General features: G+C 50.4%; 3 long non-coding RNA genes across 3 annotated transcripts; all 3 read right to left on the bottom strand.

Annotated features, from left to right (window-relative positions):
• Positions 1–1,054: 1,054 nt before the first annotated feature.
• On the bottom strand, positions 1,055–3,601 carry LOC135408887 (uncharacterized). The gene is made up of 3 exons (XR_010427923.1): positions 3,496–3,601; positions 2,973–3,044; positions 1,055–1,690 (listed from the first exon to the last, which is right to left on the bottom strand). It is a non-coding gene; the product is annotated as an uncharacterized LOC135408887 (long non-coding RNA).
• A 5,636-nt stretch (positions 3,602–9,237) lies between these two features.
• On the bottom strand, positions 9,238–10,405 carry LOC135408893 (uncharacterized). The gene is made up of 2 exons (XR_010427929.1): positions 10,008–10,405; positions 9,238–9,586 (listed from the first exon to the last, which is right to left on the bottom strand). It is a non-coding gene; the product is annotated as an uncharacterized LOC135408893 (long non-coding RNA).
• Positions 10,406–17,933: 7,528 nt separating this feature from the next.
• Positions 17,934–19,101, bottom strand: LOC135408889 (uncharacterized). Its single transcript, XR_010427925.1, has 2 exons — positions 18,704–19,101; positions 17,934–18,282 (listed from the first exon to the last, which is right to left on the bottom strand). It is a non-coding gene; the product is annotated as an uncharacterized LOC135408889 (long non-coding RNA).
• Positions 19,102–23,710: the final 4,609 nt, after the last annotated feature.

A 23,710-nucleotide genomic window follows, 5' to 3' on the forward strand; every position in this document is an offset into this window, starting at 1 on the left:
GCCCCAGCTCACCGCCGATCTCGTCCCGGCTCCCGCCGCTCCAGCGCCGCTTCCACCTCCGCCGCCGAACTGCCCCCCCCCGCTTCCCCCTCCGCTATTTATAGCCCGCGGCCCGCACGGCCCCGCCCCCCTCGTGCCAGCCCAGCCAATCCCCGCCCGCCCGTTCCCGAGAACCCCGCTGGTCCCGCAGGCCCCGCTCCCGGAGCCCCTCCCGCCCGCTCCCCGCCTCCCTCTCCTTCTCCTGGGAGAGCTCCCGGACGGGACGTGACCGCGGAGCTCCCACCGCCCTTCCGTGGTCCCAGCAGCGCCTGAGGGGAACGGGGGGACGGTGCCGCTCGGAGGGGCCGCGCCGCGGCTGAGCGGGCAGAGCTTGGGGGACCGCTGCCGGATTGAAAAGGCGGGCTGTGATTGGACGGCGCCGAGAAAGGCGGCCCGGGATTGGCGGGCCAGACTCTGCCTCGGGCCCGGATTGGCGGGGCTTGGAGCCGGCGGGGTGGCGGGAGGTGCTCGGGTGGTCAGGAGGAGGGACTAGGGCCGTGTCGGAGGCGCCCTTCCCGCGGGTCCGTGGCCGTCCCGGGTCCCGCTCCCGGGACCCCGTCCCCTGCCCCGCCCCTTGGTCGGGCTGCACCCCCGGGGTCCCGGCCCCAAGGCCCCTGCAGAGCCCCTCGGGGAGCCCCCCACCGGCACACGGGGCGGTTCCGGATCGCGAAGGCGGACTGTGCGGCATGGGGGACCGTGGAGCAGCGGCGACGTGGTGGGCCGGGAGTCGGCGGCGGGGAGCGGGGAGGACGCAGAGCAGCAGTGCGCCTCTGACCGCCTCTCCCCACGCAGCAGTTCTGCTTCTACGGGGACTTAGACTGCCCCGACTGGGTGCTGGCTGAGATCAGCTCCCTGGCCGAAATCTTTTAAGTGCCCGCCCCCACCCCCATCCCCCTGCCTGCCCCAGGCCCGCTGCCCACCCTCCTTCTCCTGCGCAGTCCCCGCTGCTGCTGAAGTTCAGCGCTATTTCAGTACTTGTTCTACTTGTGTTTCTGAAAAAAAGCTAGAATCAGGATAGCCAAAGCAACATAGAAAGTCTATTCCATCTTCAGCTACATTACAGGGCAAAGGAAATAAGTGATCCTACCCATCAGTGGAACAGGGAAAGAATGAAGATTAAGTCTGTGAGCTATAGAAGAGAAAAATCACACTGTAACAACTTAGAAGATTGCTCCAAGACCACAGTCACAGGAAAAGGGAAGAGAGCCAGGGGCAGAAACTGTAAGGCCAAAAAGATGATGGACACATCTGTGCATCAATCAGGTTCAGAGGTCACTGCATGCCCCAAGCCTAACGAGTTCTCTGGTTTATGTGTGTTATACACCTATTAATTACTTGAATAGAAAATTTACAATTGAACTTTCACAAAGGTTACAGAGTGATATCCCTGCACTGACCATTGCAGCTGAGCTTCTGCTACAGATTCTGACACGTCAGGTGACTGAATGTTTGCTTGTTTTCTAGGCTCTCCTTACAGTCCATCCAGGACATGAAATATAGAGGGGATTTCTTGAGAGGCAGCTTTTAGACCTCATTCCCTTACCTTCGTGGTCAATGCCATCAGCGTCACTCTCCCTCTCTTCTTGCTCTTCATCGAGAGTTCCTCGTGTTAGTATTAGCTCAGAGGGACCCATTGCAGAAGCATCAGGTCCTTGAAGGGAACAGAAACGGCTGTACACAAACCAGCTTGCTAAAGGTAAGGGAGCGTGTGCACTGACAACTTCTGTCTGCACAGAAACCCAGCAATGAACACCTGCTCTAAGGGGACAGAAAGCTGCTTGTGGATCCCAGACACAGGACAGACTCCATCAGCACCTACTCGCCTCATCTAAGGAACAGTGCAGCCAACAGCAGAGCTTTCTCATATTCTGATCTGACTGTTTCGCCTTTTCTAAAGTATTTCATTATTTCTAGTAGGTCCACTGCTTTAGCTACACAGCGGGGTTTCTTCCAAACCTGTGACTGACACAGGACGAGCTGAGTGTGACCAATCCCACAGGAACTAAAGCCCTGCTCCTCTAACATGGAGCTGCTTTCACATTTCTGCTGTGAGGACAAAGAAGCACTGTACTACTTCACAAGGCAAACTCTTCAGAAAACTTCTGCAGTAAACTTTATCTTCCTGGGGAGGTACCTGCCAGTGCGCTGCCCTGCACACACACGCTGCCCATGTCCTTCCACAAGTGTTCCAGCTGCTCTCTCTTTTGTTTATTTTGAGCTTTCTCCCGTAGACAAAGATTTACATGTGGATTCTGAGAACATTTAAAACATCAGGAGAAGAGAAACCTCACCCAAACCCAGCAGCCTGTCCCCCAGTCAGAGAGCAGAAGTCACTACGCAGGTCTTACATTTCAACTCAGGTTACACAGAACTTCTGACTAAGCATGGAAAGCAACCTCCAGTCAGGTGGGATTCTAGGACGTTTTCAGCAGCGCCGGGAAGCCAAACTCTGTGTAGCTGTGCCTGCAGAGAACTGTCCTTTGGACAGCCAGAACTCAAGGTGAGCAGAGCTACTGATTTTGGCACTGCAATTCAGTCTTTCTTACTAAGTCAAACTAGTACTCTTCACTGGTGCAGGAAGATACAGGGATAGTCTCAACAAATCCCTTTGGAAATTTATTTTTAAGAACTCTCTGTCCATCTGAATGGAAGACACAATCTTATTTCCCAATCATTTTCACACAATTAGCTCAAATACTAGCACTAAACCAGTGAGCAACATCTGTTTTACAAAATCTTTAGTTTTGTAAAGATATGCTCCACCACATCTAGGAAAAAAAAGGCAAATGGTGGACTCCTTCAGGACAGGAGTTTTCCCACAGTGAGTACGACTAGTAAATGAAATGTTAGACCCTCTCAACATAAAGGCAATTGTGTGCACAAAAGTGACCCAAGATACACTGTTCAGGTGTAAAACAGCTAAAAACACTTACCAGTGTTTTTCTCAGGCGCTCGTATTCTGGCCGATACTCTCTGAAAAGGTGAATAAAGGGAGTGCATTCAGTCTGAAAAACACATGATTTGTATTGCATAAGGATCATCCTGGAGGCTTCTTTTTACTCACAAAAAAAAGTTTTCTCTAGGCTTTCATGTTTGAGAGACATTTCAGAAAGACAGTACTTTTTTCCCCAGATTTGGATTCTGAAACCAATGGATGCAAAATCAATGAACATACTTCATTAAAACAGCAACAATTCAAAACTTGGTATGGAACTACAAGAAAAAAATTACTTCACAGACTTGCTGGCACAGATAGCTTTTACTTTTTCACGGAACAGCACAAAAATTCATCTCTGAATAGTTCCTTTTTACTGCTGCTTTTTATGCTGATACTGGACACCCTAAGCTACCTTGGCTATGGCAACTGTGCACTCCTTCAAATCAAAGGAGCAGACTCATGAATCAGGACCTTCAGGAAGTGGTCACTGGGTCGCGGACCAGAAGTTATCCCCTTACCTCTCCTATTCATCTACAGCTTTAGAAAGCTGGGTAAAAATCTCCCCCAGTCCTGTGCCAAACACTGCAGAAACACCAACCACCTGGAAAAGAGAACACACCAGAACTAGAGAGTAACTGAGCCAGATTTTTAATACAGAAAAAAAACCAAAATAAAAACAAACAAACAAACAATCCCCCACAACGACAACAAAAAAAATCAACACCACCGAAAAACCCAACAACAACAAACTACTAATCTAAACCTAACAACACCCATTTAATCAGCACAGTGGCCTAAGAGTGGGCAGTAACACTTCTGCTTCTGTCCAGCCCGCTTTCAAACTCTTCCTCCACTTGCTGTTCATGTTTGTTACTTCTGCTTTTTGGTTGTCGGTGATTTTGTGTTTGGTGAGTTGTTAGGGCATTTTGGGGGGCGTTTCTTTGGGGAAGGAGGTTTGTTTGGTATTTTGTAACACTGTAGGGCAATTCAAAAGAAAGGTCAAGTCTTTCTGCTGTTTACTTGTTTATTGTTAATAACCCAACTTCTCATTCTGCATCTAGGGTTATACGTGGTTAGCAAGTATCAGTGTACTAGAATTAAAGTGCAAAAGAGACAACAAGAACTGACCTTTTGGCTCTGAAATAGTCTAATAGTCTAACTTTTTATTTAGCCAAAGCACATTTAAAAGGTCCCCAGAACAGCAAGAGAGGGAGAATTTAATCAGTTGCTATGACAATACATTCAAAATGCACATCTACTTTCTAATTTCAACTTGTCTCTCATTACACTTCTGGCCATTTGTTCTGCTTGTATTAAATCAATTCTCTAAAAATACCTTGAATTAAGACTATTACCAGCCAGAATCCTACACCCTCTAACGAAAATTCTCCCTCTTTTTCATAGGCAAGACAGTCTCAACTACTGACTTCCAAATGGAAGACCTTTCCCAACACAGCCTTGCATTTGATCATTAATACAGTAAATATGCAGACAGCTCTCCAAAGGATTTTAAGCATTAAGGCCAGGCGCTGTGCCAATATATATAAATATTTATACTTTCCCTGCACTTCAGTACAAGCTGCCTTTTACTCCGTAATCCTCCTCATATGACCTGCTCTCCATCCAGTGCTCCAACAGTCCTGACAGGCAGATAAACATGACCTGATCAGCAAATAAGGAACAGGAAGTATGTTAGTTCTGTATATGGGACCACTACAATCCCTTTTGAAATTCTGTATATTGTTCCACACAGGACACTTACAATAGTTTTGGTTTGGCTCTGTTATCATTATCTACATGAATGGAATCATTTCGTTCCTGTAATATCCACACAGCCGAGAAGGCTTGCTTTTTCTTTAGTAAAAGCTGATGACAAACACAATCAGCTAAAACCTTTAGCACAGACTATGGGATCATTAACAGCCTCCAGTGTATACTGTTGTCAGAGAAACAATTAATTTGTCCTCTCAAAACCTGGTTGAGTGGAATAACAATCTTCTTCTTGCACAAGCAAATATAAAGGGTTTTTTTGTTCATTTATTTGCTTTGGAGATTCTTTCCCTTCTTCCTATGCAGTACATTGCCCAACTGTACTTGACACTTTCAGAACAAGGAAAATTACCTCAGGTGGGAAATGCTGCAGCAAAGAACACTGCCTCTTACCAGCCTATCTGAGCTTTCATCTTGTGATTAATCACAGTTCAATATTAAATTATTCAGGCTGCCATTCAGTGTGACAAGCTGCAGTGTAACAAGCTGCAGCGTGACCTCAACACAGGTCATCAACAGATTACAGTTCCAAAGGGCAGTGCAAAGCCCCTTTACAGAAGGACAGAATGGTGGGGGTTGGACAATACCTCTGGAGATCATCTAGTCCAGTCTCTCCTGCTCAAAAAGCGGGATTAGGCAGAAGAGGTTGCTCACAACTTTGCCTGAGCAAAAGTGTTTTAAGCATCTCCAGGGATGGAGACTCCACAATTTCTCTGGACCAGTCCAGAGGAGAACTTCTTAAGTTATTGTTTTCAGTGGGAAGGTAGGGACAGAAACAAGCGATCCCAAAACTTCAAACTCATCCCCACAGCGGTCCAGAGCAGCTCGAGACCAGGCTCCTGCCTTCCCAGGGCCAGGCTCTTCTCTCTGCCAGGCACCCACCAGCCGGGCACTGCCCTGCCCGGCGGCCCCGAGCGCTTCAGGCGCCGGCCCGGCCAACGCCTCGCTCTGCGCGGGCGCCGCTTCCAAAATCACTACCCAAGAGACACAGCAATCAAAGCAGAGGGACTGCACTCCCAGCTTTTCTTACCTGCAGGCACACACAGCACAGCACGTTGGACATAAAAGCCACAGGGTTAGTCCTGCCAGAGGCGTCCGGCACACCCACGGCGACCGAAGGAAAACAGGGAGCCTGGGAACACGGAGTAAAAGACACCTTAATTAGGACTACACTGAGCACTAGCCAGGTCATTCCCACAGACAGCTTCACCGTCCAGTCACACAAAAAGCACTGACCTACCAGGGCCCCAGTTAGGATGGCTCCTGACGCTGACACCTCCCTTTGCCCCGGGGGATCAAGAAGAACATCCCTGGGAAGAAGTCACCCCCAACAACAAAAAGGCAAAATTAGTGAAGCACGGGGTCCTCTTCTGACTAGATTGCCACCAGCATTCAATAGCAAATGCCACGACTATTCTGTTACAGACGAGAAAACCCTGTTCTCCCAAACAAACAGCGAGGAGATTTATGGGCACGCCTGGAAATTTCCTGGGAGGAACTTTTTGTAACTAAGGAGCAGGTGCTGTCTTGAGTTGAAGGCGTCAATTTGACAGACACTTAGCACAGCAAACTCTTCAGCAGAGCAATTAATTGCTGCCTATTTGAACAGCAGGGGAGAGAAAATGACAGTCGAAGGGAAGACAAGAAAAGCAGAACTGCAATCAGCAGCCTTTTCTTCCATCTCTCCCGAGAAGGTCTAGTTTGTCTGTTCTAATAATTCTATGCCCTTTTCTACAGGAAACTTAGACCAAGGCTGAAAAAACAACTAGAAAACACGGAGAGAAGCTTTTTAGAATTTCACGTGATTTTCCCAAACCGATCCCAGAAAAGCAGAACTCGGTAGAATGTACTCACCTCGAGGCCTTTGGTCTTTTTTTCCATAAGCTTCGTCACCTGATTGAAAAAGCAGAGTAGACTCGGTATTTAGGCTCACAACAGGAAAACAACAGGAAAACTTCCCCTTTGTTTCCTCAAAGAAACTACATTAATCTGCACAGCTGCAGGCGCGTCTCCAGCTGTTAAAGCCTTTCAGCTTTTCAGAGGGTGAGAATGCCCTGCTAGGGAAGGCTGAAAAATGCTCGGAGCCTGCACAGGTCAAAGAGCCCCTCGATTTTGTCTGTGTTCCAGTCCCTGGCTAAAGAAAGGGCAGAACAAGCGCAGCTGTTGCTTGCCTTTTCCCTCAGAGGTTTTGCCAGGCGCCGGGCCAGCCCGGGCGCTCCGGGGGAAGGCCGGCAGCGCCCAAACCCCGCCGCTTTCCCGGGGGCGTCGCTTGCGAGAGCGCCCCCGAGCGCCGGGCCCCGCCTCACAGTCGCCGCCTGGCGGACACGGCCGGGAGCGGCACTGCAGCCGCGCGCGGCGCCGCAGCCGCGCGCCCCCCCCCACCCCTTGGCGAGACCCGCGGCGCCTTTCGCGAGTACGGGCCTTTGTTCCCTAAAACCTGCCCTTGCCTAGGAAAAGCTGAGCAATTCACAGAGTTGCTGTTTCCAGCCCAGCTTCCCAAAGGATTTCTCTCTCCCGGCAGCACAGACAGGGGCCCCGAGGCAGCGCAGACCCTCCCCGCGGGGGAGGGGGGGGCGCAATGCCAGGGCACATCCGAACCCGGCCCTGCGGCGGCACGCAGGTGCAAGTTTCTCCGCAGAGGCGAGAAACTTGCCTGTCGCTTCCCCTGCCTGCGGTCGCCGATGGCCGCGGGAGAGGCAGAAGAGCGGCCGCGCCCCCCCGCCGCGCCCCCCCACCGCCGCGCCCCCCCACCGCCGCGCCCCCCCACAGCGCCCAGGTTACCCCGGGGACGATCTCCGTCGGATCTGCCGCCGTGGGTCGCTTCCAGGGGGGGAAGGCGGCGGCGCAGCCCCGACAGCATCTCCAGGCCACGGCGGGACCGAGCGGGGCGGGGACGGGGGCGGGAGCGGGAGCGGAGCGGAGCGGAAGGGGGGCGTTGCCTGGGCTTCTCGCGGCGACCGCCGCGCTCCGCGGCGCCGAGAGGGGGCTGCCGTCGCCGGTGCCTGCCGCCGCCCACGAACCTGCCGCCCGCGCCCGGCGCCGCCGAGCGCCCCGCCTTGTCCCCACAGCGGGAAGCGGCGCGGCGAGACGGCGCTGCGGGCGCGGGGCGGGGGTCCGGGTGGCGGCGGAGGTCAGGCAACAGGATAAACGCCTCTCTAAAGCGAGGGGGCCTCTCGCCGCCATCTTTAGAGTGGCCTCGGCTAAGTTCCGGTTTTGGCGGCGCCATCTTGAGTGTGGCCTCGGGGCGGACTTCCGGGCCGGGGCCGCCATCTTTAGTGTGGTCGTTCCGGTCCTGGTGGCGCCATCTTTACTGTGGGCTTGGCGAACTTCCGGGCCGGGGCCGCCATCTTTAGTGTGGTCGTTCCGGTCCTGGCGGCGCCATCTTTACTGTGGGCTTGGCGGACTTCCGGGCCGGGGCTTTGGAGGACTTCCGGTCGCTCTCTACTTCCGGGGACCGGGTTTACCCAAATTAGCGTCCCTCCTCGCTAATTTCTGCGCTTTCACCCCAAAAAATCTTCATGTTATTCCCCCCACACACACCCCGGGAGGGACGGGAGACCGCGAGTCCCGCCCTGCCGCCGGAACCGGCCCTTAACTCGACCAGGGAGCGCTGCACCGGCACGAGAGCCACCGCGCATGCGTCGCCGGTCCCTCTCCTGGCTGCCCTCAGTTACCACGTGATCGCCGGCGTCTTTCCAACGACTGCGCACGCGCCGGCGTCGCCACCTTGGCTCCCCCCCCCACCCCGCCGCCCGACCGCCCGGCTTCGCTTTCTTACTGCGGCTCCCCCTCCACTTTTTCGGCTCCCTGGGGTTCCCTCACCCACATTTTGGGGTCCCCTTCTCACATTTGAGGGGTGATGACCCCGCAATTTACGGTTCGGGGGGGAGGGGGGGAGGAGAGGCAACGGGGTGCCCAAGAAGGGGGGTTTTTGTTTTTTTTTTCTCTTTTATTTCATTTTCATTTTATTTCCTTTTTAGTTTTTTTGCCTTTTTTTTTTTTTTAATTTTCTTTTCTATTTTATATTTCCTTTTTTATTTCGGTTATTTTTTATTCCCTTTATTTTTCATTTGCTCTCCCAGTGCTCCCCAGTAACACCCAGTGCTCCCCAACAACCCTCAGTAACACCCAGTGCTCCCCAGTAACACCCAGTGCTCCCCAACAACCCTCAGTAACACCCGGTGCTCCCCAGTGCACCCCAGTAACACCCAGTGCTCCTCAACAACCCCCAGTGCTCCCCAGTGCTCCCCAGTAAACACCCAGTGCTCCCCAACAACCACCAGTAACACCCAGTGCTCCCCAAAAATTGACCCCAAACCGACCCAAATCACCCCAAAAGCTGACCCAAAACTGACCCCAAAACCTGACCCAAATCATCCCAAAAGCTGACCCAAAACTGACCCCAATCACCCCAAAAGCTGACCCAAAACTGACCCAAATCACCCCAAACAATGACCCCAAACTGACCCCAAAAACTGACTCAAATCATCCCAAAAACTGACCCAAAACTCTGCATTTATTTGGCATCATTTCCTCTCAAAAACAACATCTCCGATTTAGTTGATTGCTAAAGCCATCATTTTAAAATCATCTCAGGAATCAAAAGGGACTGGAAAACACACAGAAATCATTCCTGCACCCACCAAATCATTAGGAATTGGAACCCGATTCCCTCATCTCTCTCCTTGTTCTTCTTGGCTGGAAAACCTGATGATCCCCGCTGGCTATTTTTAGGCTGCTTTTCTTCCACAGCTCCTTTCCTCCCGGCTGAAACCTCCTGGCATATTCAGGGCTTAGCTGGAGGGAAGCCCCTCTGAAGTATTTCCTCTCGTGGCAATTCTGTGGGATGAAGAAGTAAAAAAAGCACATCAAGAGCTCCTTCTCCCCCCTTCCTTCGCAAACACCCTCCCAGTTTGTCCTTGGCAGCTCCATCCCCCCGGCACCCGCACCCGACGCTTCGGCTCCGCTGGCAAAGGGACAGCAAGTGCACAAGCAAGTTCAGTGCTGGGCAGGGGCTCCCTGGGGAACGGCACTTCAGTGCTTTAGTCCGTGGCCTTTCCTGCTGCCCTCCCTCCTGGAAGCAGAGGATGACCCGGCCCTTGTTTCTCCCACGCTCGCAGACCCAGGTCCTGCTCCCTTGGCCCCACTTTTCTTAGCAGACCCGGCATCATTTCCCAGGGTCCCCAGGAAACTTCTGCACTTGACCCATTGCTAAGTGCAGAGCACAGGGCAAGGGAAGGACAAATTTCTTGGCACCCACCCCCTGGAATTTTCCTTCTCCGCAGCACGCTCCCGTTCCCGCTGTCTCTGGAGGTGCCCGCACGAGTCCTCCTTCTCCCAGCACCTCAGAGAATGTCCTTTTCACCCAGGTCCTGCTTACCGTCGGCCAACAAAACACGCTGACAACATTTTTCAGGATGCCAGTGGAGAGATATTAGAGCACACTGCACAGGGAAGCTGAGCCTGCCCCATCCCTGCACGTGTTCCAGGCCAGGCTGGACGGGACTCGGAGCAACCGGGGACAGTGGAAGGTGTCCCTGCCCACGGAAGACAGGCTGGCCTTTGAAGGTCCCCTTCAAACCAAATGGCTCTGGGATTCCCCTCCAAAATCACTACCAAAGGGACACAGCAATCAAAGCAGAGGGACTGCACTCCCAGCTTTTCTTACCTGCAGGCACACACAGCACAGCAGCTTGCTAAAGGTAAGGTTTCTATCTGCACAGAAACCCAGCAATGAACACCTGCTCTAAGGGGACAGAAAGCTGCTTGTGGATCCCAGACACAGGACAGACTCCATCAGCACCTACTCGCCTCATCTAAGGAACAGTGCAGCCAACAGCAGAGCTTTCTCATATTCTGATCTGACTGTTTCGCCTTTTCTAAAGTATTTCATTATTTCTAGTAGGTCCACTGCTTTAGCTACACAGCGGGGTTTCTTCCAAACCTGTGACTGACACAGGACGAGCTGAGTGTGACCAATCCCACAGGAACTAAAGCCCTGCTCCTCTAACATGGAGCTGCTTTCACATTTCTGCTGTGAGGACAAAGAAGCACTGTACTACTTCACAAGGCAAACTCTTCAGAAAACTTCTGCAGTAAACTTTATCTTCCTGGGGAGGTACCTGCCAGTGCGCTGCCCTGCACACACACGCTGCCCATGTCCTTCCACAAGTGTTCCAGCTGCTCTCTCTTTTGTTTATTTTGAGCTTTCTCCCGTAGACAAAGATTTACATGTGGATTCTGAGAACATTTAAAACATCAGGAGAAGAGAAACCTCACCCAAACCCAGCAGCCTGTCCCCCAGTCAGAGAGCAGAAGTCACTACGCAGGTCTTACATTTCAACTCAGGTTACACAGAACTTCTGACTAAGCATGGAAAGCAACCTCCAGTCAGGTGGGATTCTAGGACGTTTTCAGCAGCGCCGGGAAGCCAAACTCTGTGTAGCTGTGCCTGCAGAGAACTGTCCTTTGGACAGCCAGAACTCAAGGTGAGCAGAGCTACTGATTTTGGCACTGCAATTCAGTCTTTCTTACTAAGTCAAACTAGTACTCTTCACTGGTGCAGGAAGATACAGGGATAGTCTCAACAAATCCCTTTGGAAATTTATTTTTAAGAACTCTCTGTCCATCTGAATGGAAGACACAATCTTATTTCCCAATCATTTTCACACAATTAGCTCAAATACTAGCACTAAACCAGTGAGCAACATCTGTTTTACAAAATCTTTAGTTTTGTAAAGATATGCTCCACCACATCTAGGAAAAAAAAGGCAAATGGTGGACTCCTTCAGGACAGGAGTTTTCCCACAGTGAGTACGACTAGTAAATGAAATGTTAGACCCTCTCAACATAAAGGCAATTGTGTGCACAAAAGTGACCCAAGATACACTGTTCAGGTGTAAAACAGCTAAAAACACTTACCAGTGTTTTTCTCAGGCGCTCGTATTCTGGCCGATACTCTCTGAAAAGGTGAATAAAGGGAGTGCATTCAGTCTGAAAAACACATGATTTGTATTGCATAAGGATCATCCTGGAGGCTTCTTTTTACTCACAAAAAAAAGTTTTCTCTAGGCTTTCATGTTTGAGAGACATTTCAGAAAGACAGTACTTTTTTCCCCAGATTTGGATTCTGAAACCAATGGATGCAAAATCAATGAACATACTTCATTAAAACAGCAACAATTCAAAACTTGGTATGGAACTACAAGAAAAAAATTACTTCACAGACTTGCTGGCACAGATAGCTTTTACTTTTTCACGGAACAGCACAAAAATTCATCTCTGAATAGTTCCTTTTTACTGCTGCTTTTTATGCTGATACTGGACACCCTAAGCTACCTTGGCTATGGCAACTGTGCACTCCTTCAAATCAAAGGAGCAGACTCATGAATCAGGACCTTCAGGAAGTGGTCACTGGGTCGCGGACCAGAAGTTATCCCCTTACCTCTCCTATTCATCTACAGCTTTAGAAAGCTGGGTAAAAATCTCCCCCAGTCCTGTGCCAAACACTGCAGAAACACCAACCACCTGGAAAAGAGAACACACCAGAACTAGAGAGTAACTGAGCCAGATTTTTAATACAGAAAAAAAACCAAAATAAAAACAAACAAACAAACAATCCCCCACAACGACAACAAAAAAAATCAACACCACCGAAAAACCCAACAACAACAAACTACTAATCTAAACCTAACAACACCCATTTAATCAGCACAGTGGCCTAAGAGTGGGCAGTAACACTTCTGCTTCTGTCCAGCCCGCTTTCAAACTCTTCCTCCACTTGCTGTTCATGTTTGTTACTTCTGCTTTTTGGTTGTCGGTGATTTTGTGTTTGGTGAGTTGTTAGGGCATTTTGGGGGGCGTTTCTTTGGGGAAGGAGGTTTGTTTGGTATTTTGTAACACTGTAGGGCAATTCAAAAGAAAGGTCAAGTCTTTCTGCTGTTTACTTGTTTATTGTTAATAACCCAAGTTCTCATTCTGCATCTAGGGTTATACGTGGTTAGCAAGTATCAGTGTACTAGAATTAAAGTGCAAAAGAGACAACAAGAACTGACCTTTTGGCTCTGAAATAGTCTAATAGTCTAACTTTTTATTTAGCCAAAGCACATTTAAAAGGTCCCCAGAACAGCAAGAGAGGGAGAATTTAATCAGTTGCTATGACAATACATTCAAAATGCACATCTACTTTCTAATTTCAACTTGTCTCTCATTACACTTCTGGCCATTTGTTCTGCTTGTATTAAATCAATTCTCTAAAAATACCTTGAATTAAGACTATTACCAGCCAGAATCCTACACCCTCTAACGAAAATTCTCCCTCTTTTTCATAGGCAAGACAGTCTCAACTACTGACTTCCAAATGGAAGACCTTTCCCAACACAGCCTTGCATTTGATCATTAATACAGTAAATATGCAGACAGCTCTCCAAAGGATTTTAAGCATTAAGGCCAGGCGCTGTGCCAATATATATAAATATTTATACTTTCCCTGCACTTCAGTACAAGCTGCCTTTTACTCCGTAATCCTCCTCATATGACCTGCTCTCCATCCAGTGCTCCAACAGTCCTGACAGGCAGATAAACATGACCTGATCAGCAAATAAGGAACAGGAAGTATGTTAGTTCTGTATATGGGACCACTACAATCCCTTTTGAAATTCTGTATATTGTTCCACATAGGACACTCACAATAGTTTTGGTTTGGCTCTGTTATCATTATCTACATGAATGGAATCATTTCGTTCCTGTAATATCCACACAGCCGAGAAGGCTTGCTTTTTCTTTAGTAAAAGCTGATGACAAACACAATCAGCTAAAACCTTTAGCACAGACTATGGGATCATTAACAGCCTCCAGTGTATACTGTTGTCAGAGAAACAATTAATTTGTCCTCTCAAAACCTGGTTGAGTGGAATAACAATCTTCTTCTTGCACAAGCAAATATAAAGGGTTTTTTTGTTCATTTATTTGCTTTGGAGATTCTTTCCCTTCTTCCTATGCAGTACATTGCCCAACTGTACTTGACACTTTCAGAACAAGGAAAATTACCTCAGGTGGGAAATGCTGCAGCAAAGAACACTGCCTCTTACCAGCCTATCTGAGCTTTCATCTTGTGATTAATCACAGTTCAATATTAAATTATTCAGGCTGCCATTCAGTGTGACAAGCTGCAGTGTAACAAGCTGCAGCGTGACCTCAACACAGGTCATCAACAGATTACAGTTCCAAAGGGCAGTGCAAAGCCCCTTTACAGAAGGACAGAATGGTGGGGGTTGGACAATACCTCTGGAGATCATCTAGTCCAGTCTCTCCTGCTCAAAAAGCGGGATTAGGCAGAAGAGGTTGCTCACAACTTTGCCTGAGCAAAAGTGTTTTAAGCATCTCCAGGGATGGAGACTCCACAATTTCTCTGGACCAGTCCAGAGGAGAACTTCTTAAGTTATTGTTTTCAGTGGGAAGGTAGGGACAGAAACAAGCGATCCCAAAACTTCAAACTCATCCCCACAGCGGTCCAGAGCAGCTCGAGACCAGGCTCCTGCCTTCCCAGGGCCAGGCTCTTCTCTCTGCCAGGCACCCACCAGCCGGGCACTGCCCTGCCCGGCGGCCCCGAGCGCTTCAGGCGCCGGCCCGGCCAACGCCTCGCTCTGCGCGGGCGCCGCTTCCAAAATCACTACCCAAGAGACACAGCAATCAAAGCAGAGGGACTGCACTCCCAGCTTTTCTTACCTGCAGGCACACACAGCACAGCACGTTGGACATAAAAGCCACAGGGTTAGTCCTGCCAGAGGCGTCCGGCACACCCACGGCGACCGAAGGAAAACAGGGAGCCTGGGAACACGGAGTAAAAGACACCTTAATTAGGACTACACTGAGCACTAGCCAGGTCATTCCCACAGACAGCTTCACCGTCCAGTCACACAAAAAGCACTGACCTACCAGGGCCCCAGTTAGGATGGCTCCTGACGCTGACACCTCCCTTTGCCCCGGGGGATCAAGAAGAACATCCCTGGGAAGAAGTCACCCCCAACAACAAAAAGGCAAAATTAGTGAAGCACGGGGTCCTCTTCTGACTAGATTGCCACCAGCATTCAATAGCAAATGCCACGACTATTCTGTTACAGACGAGAAAACCCTGTTCTCCCAAACAAACAGCGAGGAGATTTATGGGCACGCCTGGAAATTTCCTGGGAGGACCTTTTTGTAACTAAGGAGCAGGTGCTGTCTTGAGTTGAAGGCGTCAATTTGACAGACACTTAGCACAGCAAACTCTTCAGCAGAGCAATTAATTGCTGCCTATTTGAACAGCAGGGGAGAGAAAATGACAGTCGAAGGGAAGACAAGAAAAGCAGAACTGCAATCAGCAGCCTTTTCTTCCATCTCTCCCGAGAAGGTCTAGTTTGTCTGTTCTAATAATTCTATGCCCTTTTCTACAGGAAACTTAGACCAAGGCTGAAAAAACAACTAGAAAACACGGAGAGAAGCTTTTTAGAATTTCACGTGATTTTCCCAAACCGATCCCAGAAAAGCAGAACTCGGTAGAATGTACTCACCTCGAGGCCTTTGGTCTTTTTTTCCATAAGCTTCGTCACCTGATTGAAAAAGCAGAGTAGACTCGGTATTTAGGCTCACAACAGGAAAACAACAGGAAAACTTCCCCTTTGTTTCCTCAAAGAAACTACATTAATCTGCACAGCTGCAGGCGCGTCTCCAGCTGTTAAAGCCTTTCAGCTTTTCAGAGGGTGAGAATGCCCTGCTAGGGAAGGCTGAAAAATGCTCGGAGCCTGCACAGGTCAAAGAGCCCCTCGATTTTGTCTGTGTTCCAGTCCCTGGCTAAAGAAAGGGCAGAACAAGCGCAGCTGTTGCTTGCCTTTTCCCTCAGAGGTTTTGCCAGGCGCCGGGCCAGCCCGGGCGCTCCGGGGGAAGGCCGGCAGCGCCCAAACCCCGCCGCTTTCCCGGGGGCGTCGCTTGCGAGAGCGCCCCCGAGCGCCGGGCCCCGCCTCACAGTCGCCGCCTGGCGGACACGGCCGGGAGCGGCACTGCAGCCGCGCGCGGCGCCGCAGCCGCGCGCCCCCCCCCACCCCTTGGCGAGACCCGCGGCGCCTTTCGCGAGTACGGGCCTTTGTTCCCTAAAACCTGCCCTTGCCTAGGAAAAGCTGAGCAATTCACAGAGTTGCTGTTTCCAGCCCAGCTTCCCAAAGGATTTCTCTCTCCCGGCAGCACACACAGGGGCCCCGAGGCAGCGCAGACCCTCCCCGCGGGGGAGGGGGGGGCGCAATGCCAGGGCACATCCGAACCCGGCCCTGCGGCGGCACGCAGGTGCAAGTTTCTCCGCAGAGGCGAGAAACTTGCCTGTCGCTTCCCCTGCCTGCGGTCGCCGATGGCCGCGGGAGAGGCAGAAGAGCGGCCGCGCCCCCCCGCCGCGCCCCCCCACCGCCGCGCCCCCCCACCGCCGCGCCCCCCCACAGCGCCCAGGTTACCCCGGGGACGATCTCCGTCGGATCTGCCGCCGTGGGTCGCTTCCAGGGGGGGAAGGCGGCGGCGCAGCCCCGACAGCATCTCCAGGCCACGGCGGGACCGAGCGGGGCGGGGACGGGGGCGGGAGCGGGAGCGGAGCGGAGCGGAAGGGGGGCGTTGCCTGGGCTTCTCGCGGCGACCGCCGCGCTCCGCGGCGCCGAGAGGGGGCTGCCGTCGCCGGTGCCTGCCGCCGCCCACGAACCTGCCGCCCGCGCCCGGCGCCGCCGAGCGCCCCGCCTTGTCCCCACAGCGGGAAGCGGCGCGGCGAGACGGCGCTGCGGGCGCGGGGCGGGGGTCCGGGTGGCGGCGGAGGTCAGGCAACAGGATAAACGCCTCTCTAAAGCGAGGGGGCCTCTCGCCGCCATCTTTAGAGTGGCCTCGGCTAAGTTCCGGTTTTGGCGGCGCCATCTTGAGTGTGGCCTCGGGGCGGACTTCCGGGCCGGGGCCGCCATCTTTAGTGTGGTCGTTCCGGTCCTGGTGGCGCCATCTTTACTGTGGGCTTGGCGAACTTCCGGGCCGGGGCCGCCATCTTTAGTGTGGTCGTTCCGGTCCTGGCGGCGCCATCTTTACTGTGGGCTTGGCGGACTTCCGGGCCGGGGCTTTGGAGGACTTCCGGTCGCTCTCTACTTCCGGGGACCGGGTTTACCCAAATTAGCGTCCCTCCTCGCTAATTTCTGCGCTTTCACCCCAAAAAATCTTCATGTTATTCCCCCCACACACACCCCGGGAGGGACGGGAGACCGCGAGTCCCGCCCTGCCGCCGGAACCGGCCCTTAACTCGACCAGGGAGCGCTGCACCGGCACGAGAGCCACCGCGCATGCGTCGCCGGTCCCTCTCCTGGCTGCCCTCAGTTACCACGTGATCGCCGGCGTCTTTCCAACGACTGCGCACGCGCCGGCGTCGCCACCTTGGCTCCCCCCCCCACCCCGCCGCCCGACCGCCCGGCTTCGCTTTCTTACTGCGGCTCCCCCTCCACTTTTTCGGCTCCCTGGGGTTCCCTCACCCACATTTTGGGGTCCCCTTCTCACATTTGAGGGGTGATGACCCCGCAATTTACGGTTCGGGGGGGAGGGGGGGAGGAGAGGCAACGGGGTGCCCAAGAAGGGGGGTTTTTGTTTTTTTTTTCTCTTTTATTTCATTTTCATTTTATTTCCTTTTTAGTTTTTTTGCCTTTTTTTTTTTTTTAATTTTCTTTTCTATTTTATATTTCCTTTTTTATTTCGGTTATTTTTTATTCCCTTTATTTTTCATTTGCTCTCCCAGTGCTCCCCAGTAACACCCAGTGCTCCCCAACAACCCTCAGTAACACCCAGTGCTCCCCAGTAACACCCAGTGCTCCCCAACAACCCTCAGTAACACCCGGTGCTCCCCAGTGCACCCCAGTAACACCCAGTGCTCCTCAACAACCCCCAGTGCTCCCCAGTGCTCCCCAGTAAACACCCAGTGCTCCCCAACAACCACCAGTAACACCCAGTGCTCCCCAAAAATTGACCCCAAACCGACCCAAATCACCCCAAAAGCTGACCCAAAACTGACCCCAAAACCTGACCCAAATCATCCCAAAAGCTGACCCAAAACTGACCCCAATCACCCCAAAAGCTGACCCAAAACTGACCCAAATCACCCCAAACAATGACCCCAAACTGACCCCAAAAACTGACTCAAATCATCCCAAAAACTGACCCAAAACTCTGCATTTATTTGGCATCATTTCCTCTCAAAAACAACATCTCCGATTTAGTTGATTGCTAAAGCCATCATTTTAAAATCATCTCAGGAATCAAAAGGGACTGGAAAACACACAGAAATCATTCCTGCACCCACCAAATCATTAGGAATTGGAACCCGATTCCCTCATCTCTCTCCTTGTTCTTCTTGGCTGGAAAACCTGATGATCCCCGCTGGCTATTTTTAGGCTGCTTTTCTTCCACAGCTCCTTTCCTCCCGGCTGAAACCTCCTGGCATATTCAGGGCTTAGCTGGAGGGAAGCCCCTCTGAAGTATTTCCTCTCGTGGCAATTCTGTGGGATGAAGAAGTAAAAAAAGCACATCAAGAGCTCCTTCTCCCCCCTTCCTTCGCAAACACCCTCCCAGTTTGTCCTTGGCAGCTCCATCCCCCCGGCACCCGCACCCGACGCTTCGGCTCCGCTGGCAAAGGGACAGCAAGTGCACAAGCAAGTTCAGTGCTGGGCAGGGGCTCCCTGGGGAACGGCACTTCAGTGCTTTAGTCCGTGGCCTTTCCTGCTGCCCTCCCTCCTGGAAGCAGAGGATGACCCGGCCCTTGTTTCTCCCACGCTCGCAGACCCAGGTCCTGCTCCCTTGGCCCCACTTTTCTTAGCAGACCCGGCATCATTTCCCAGGGTCCCCAGGAAACTTCTGCACTTGACCCATTGCTAAGTGCAGAGCACAGGGCAAGGGAAGGACAAATTTCTTGGCACCCACCCCCTGGAATTTTCCTTCTCCGCAGCACGCTCCCGTTCCCGCTGTCTCTGGAGGTGCCCGCACGAGTCCTCCTTCTCCCAGCACCTCAGAGAATGTCCTTTTCACCCAGGTCCTGCTTACCGTCGGCCAACAAAACACGCTGACAACATTTTTCAGGATGCCAGTGGAGAGATATTAGAGCACACTGCACAGGGAAGCTGAGCCTGCCCCATCCCTGCACGTGTTCCAGGCCAGGCTGGACGGGACTCGGAGCAACCGGGGACAGTGGAAGGTGTCCCTGCCCACGGAAGACAGGCTGGCCTTTGAAGGTCCCCTTCAAACCAAATGGCTCTGGGATTCCCCTCCAAAATCACTACCAAAGGGACACAGCAATCAAAGCAGAGGGACTGCACTCCCAGCTTTTCTTACCTGCAGGCACACACAGCACAGCAGCTTGCTAAAGGTAAGGTTTCTATCTGCACAGAAACCCAGCAATGAACACCTGCTCTAAGGGGACAGAAAGCTGCTTGTGGATCCCAGACACAGGACAGACTCCATCAGCACCTACTCGCCTCATCTAAGGAACAGTGCAGCCAACAGCAGAGCTTTCTCATATTCTGATCTGACTGTTTCGCCTTTTCTAAAGTATTTCATTATTTCTAGTAGGTCCACTGCTTTAGCTACACAGCGGGGTTTCTTCCAAACCTGTGACTGACACAGGACGAGCTGAGTGTGACCAATCCCACAGGAACTAAAGCCCTGCTCCTCTAACATGGAGCTGCTTTCACATTTCTGCTGTGAGGACAAAGAAGCACTGTACTACTTCACAAGGCAAACTCTTCAGAAAACTTCTGCAGTAAACTTTATCTTCCTGGGGAGGTACCTGCCAGTGCGCTGCCCTGCACACACACGCTGCCCATGTCCTTCCACAAGTGTTCCAGCTGCTCTCTCTTTTGTTTATTTTGAGCTTTCTCCCGTAGACAAAGATTTACATGTGGATTCTGAGAACATTTAAAACATCAGGAGAAGAGAAACCTCACCCAAACCCAGCAGCCTGTCCCCCAGTCAGAGAGCAGAAGTCACTACGCAGGTCTTACATTTCAACTCAGGTTACACAGAACTTCTGACTAAGCATGGAAAGCAACCTCCAGTCAGGTGGGATTCTAGGACGTTTTCAGCAGCGCCGGGAAGCCAAACTCTGTGTAGCTGTGCCTGCAGAGAACTGTCCTTTGGACAGCCAGAACTCAAGGTGAGCAGAGCTACTGATTTTGGCACTGCAATTCAGTCTTTCTTACTAAGTCAAACTAGTACTCTTCACTGGTGCAGGAAGATACAGGGATAGTCTCAACAAATCCCTTTGGAAATTTATTTTTAAGAACTCTCTGTCCATCTGAATGGAAGACACAATCTTATTTCCCAATCATTTTCACACAATTAGCTCAAATACTAGCACTAAACCAGTGAGCAACATCTGTTTTACAAAATCTTTAGTTTTGTAAAGATATGCTCCACCACATCTAGGAAAAAAAAGGCAAATGGTGGACTCCTTCAGGACAGGAGTTTTCCCACAGTGAGTACGACTAGTAAATGAAATGTTAGACCCTCTCAACATAAAGGCAATTGTGTGCACAAAAGTGACCCAAGATACACTGTTCAGGTGTAAAACAGCTAAAAACACTTACCAGTGTTTTTCTCAGGCGCTCGTATTCTGGCCGATACTCTCTGAAAAGGTGAATAAAGGGAGTGCATTCAGTCTGAAAAACACATGATTTGTATTGCATAAGGATCATCCTGGAGGCTTCTTTTTACTCACAAAAAAAAGTTTTCTCTAGGCTTTCATGTTTGAGAGACATTTCAGAAAGACAGTACTTTTTTCCCCAGATTTGGATTCTGAAACCAATGGATGCAAAATCAATGAACATACTTCATTAAAACAGCAACAATTCAAAACTTGGTATGGAACTACAAGAAAAAAATTACTTCACAGACTTGCTGGCACAGATAGCTTTTACTTTTTCACGGAACAGCACAAAAATTCATCTCTGAATAGTTCCTTTTTACTGCTGCTTTTTATGCTGATACTGGACACCCTAAGCTACCTTGGCTATGGCAACTGTGCACTCCTTCAAATCAAAGGAGCAGACTCATGAATCAGGACCTTCAGGAAGTGGTCACTGGGTCGCGGACCAGAAGTTATCCCCTTACCTCTCCTATTCATCTACAGCTTTAGAAAGCTGGGTAAAAATCTCCCCCAGTCCTGTGCCAAACACTGCAGAAACACCAACCACCTGGAAAAGAGAACACACCAGAACTAGAGAGTAACTGAGCCAGATTTTTAATACAGAAAAAAAACCAAAATAAAAACAAACAAACAAACAATCCCCCACAACGACAACAAAAAAAATCAACACCACCGAAAAACCCAACAACAACAAACTACTAATCTAAACCTAACAACACCCATTTAATCAGCACAGTGGCCTAAGAGTGGGCAGTAACACTTCTGCTTCTGTCCAGCCCGCTTTCAAACTCTTCCTCCACTTGCTGTTCATGTTTGTTACTTCTGCTTTTTGGTTGTCGGTGATTTTGTGTTTGGTGAGTTGTTAGGGCATTTTGGGGGGCGTTTCTTTGGGGAAGGAGGTTTGTTTGGTATTTTGTAACACTGTAGGGCAATTCAAAAGAAAGGTCAAGTCTTTCTGCTGTTTACTTGTTTATTGTTAATAACCCAAGTTCTCATTCTGCATCTAGGGTTATACGTGGTTAGCAAGTATCAGTGTACTAGAATTAAAGTGCAAAAGAGACAACAAGAACTGACCTTTTGGCTCTGAAATAGTCTAATAGTCTAACTTTTTATTTAGCCAAAGCACATTTAAAAGGTCCCCAGAACAGCAAGAGAGGGAGAATTTAATCAGTTGCTATGACAATACATTCAAAATGCACATCTACTTTCTAATTTCAACTTGTCTCTCATTACACTTCTGGCCATTTGTTCTGCTTGTATTAAATCAATTCTCTAAAAATACCTTGAATTAAGACTATTACCAGCCAGAATCCTACACCCTCTAACGAAAATTCTCCCTCTTTTTCATAGGCAAGACAGTCTCAACTACTGACTTCCAAATGGAAGACCTTTCCCAACACAGCCTTGCATTTGATCATTAATACAGTAAATATGCAGACAGCTCTCCAAAGGATTTTAAGCATTAAGGCCAGGCGCTGTGCCAATATATATAAATATTTATACTTTCCCTGCACTTCAGTACAAGCTGCCTTTTACTCCGTAATCCTCCTCATATGACCTGCTCTCCATCCAGTGCTCCAACAGTCCTGACAGGCAGATAAACATGACCTGATCAGCAAATAAGGAACAGGAAGTATGTTAGTTCTGTATATGGGACCACTACAATCCCTTTTGAAATTCTGTATATTGTTCCACATAGGACACTCACAATAGTTTTGGTTTGGCTCTGTTATCATTATCTACATGAATGGAATCATTTCGTTCCTGTAATATCCACACAGCCGAGAAGGCTTGCTTTTTCTTTAGTAAAAGCTGATGACAAACACAATCAGCTAAAACCTTTAGCACAGACTATGGGATCATTAACAGCCTCCAGTGTATACTGTTGTCAGAGAAACAATTAATTTGTCCTCTCAAAACCTGGTTGAGTGGAATAACAATCTTCTTCTTGCACAAGCAAATATAAAGGGTTTTTTTGTTCATTTATTTGCTTTGGAGATTCTTTCCCTTCTTCCTATGCAGTACATTGCCCAACTGTACTTGACACTTTCAGAACAAGGAAAATTACCTCAGGTGGGAAATGCTGCAGCAAAGAACACTGCCTCTTACCAGCCTATCTGAGCTTTCATCTTGTGATTAATCACAGTTCAATATTAAATTATTCAGGCTGCCATTCAGTGTGACAAGCTGCAGTGTAACAAGCTGCAGCGTGACCTCAACACAGGTCATCAACAGATTACAGTTCCAAAGGGCAGTGCAAAGCCCCTTTACAGAAGGACAGAATGGTGGGGGTTGGACAATACCTCTGGAGATCATCTAGTCCAGTCTCTCCTGCTCAAAAAGCGGGATTAGGCAGAAGAGGTTGCTCACAACTTTGCCTGAGCAAAAGTGTTTTAAGCATCTCCAGGGATGGAGACTCCACAATTTCTCTGGACCAGTCCAGAGGAGAACTTCTTAAGTTATTGTTTTCAGTGGGAAGGTAGGGACAGAAACAAGCGATCCCAAAACTTCAAACTCATCCCCACAGCGGTCCAGAGCAGCTCGAGACCAGGCTCCTGCCTTCCCAGGGCCAGGCTCTTCTCTCTGCCAGGCACCCACCAGCCGGGCACTGCCCTGCCCGGCGGCCCCGAGCGCTTCAGGCGCCGGCCCGGCCAACGCCTCGCTCTGCGCGGGCGCCGCTTCCAAAATCACTACCCAAGAGACACAGCAATCAAAGCAGAGGGACTGCACTCCCAGCTTTTCTTACCTGCAGGCACACACAGCACAGCACGTTGGACATAAAAGCCACAGGGTTAGTCCTGCCAGAGGCGTCCGGCACACCCACGGCGACCGAAGGAAAACAGGGAGCCTGGGAACACGGAGTAAAAGACACCTTAATTAGGACTACACTGAGCACTAGCCAGGTCATTCCCACAGACAGCTTCACCGTCCAGTCACACAAAAAGCACTGACCTACCAGGGCCCCAGTTAGGATGGCTCCTGACGCTGACACCTCCCTTTGCCCCGGGGGATCAAGAAGAACATCCCTGGGAAGAAGTCACCCCCAACAACAAAAAGGCAAAATTAGTGAAGCACGGGGTCCTCTTCTGACTAGATTGCCACCAGCATTCAATAGCAAATGCCACGACTATTCTGTTACAGACGAGAAAACCCTGTTCTCCCAAACAAACAGCGAGGAGATTTATGGGCACGCCTGGAAATTTCCTGGGAGGAACTTTTTGTAACTAAGGAGCAGGTGCTGTCTTGAGTTGAAGGCGTCAATTTGACAGACACTTAGCACAGCAAAC

Source organism: Pseudopipra pipra, unplaced genomic scaffold, assembly GCF_036250125.1.
Source record: "Pseudopipra pipra isolate bDixPip1 unplaced genomic scaffold, bDixPip1.hap1 HAP1_SCAFFOLD_82, whole genome shotgun sequence".
Taxonomy (NCBI): Eukaryota; Metazoa; Chordata; class Aves; order Passeriformes; family Pipridae; genus Pseudopipra; species Pseudopipra pipra.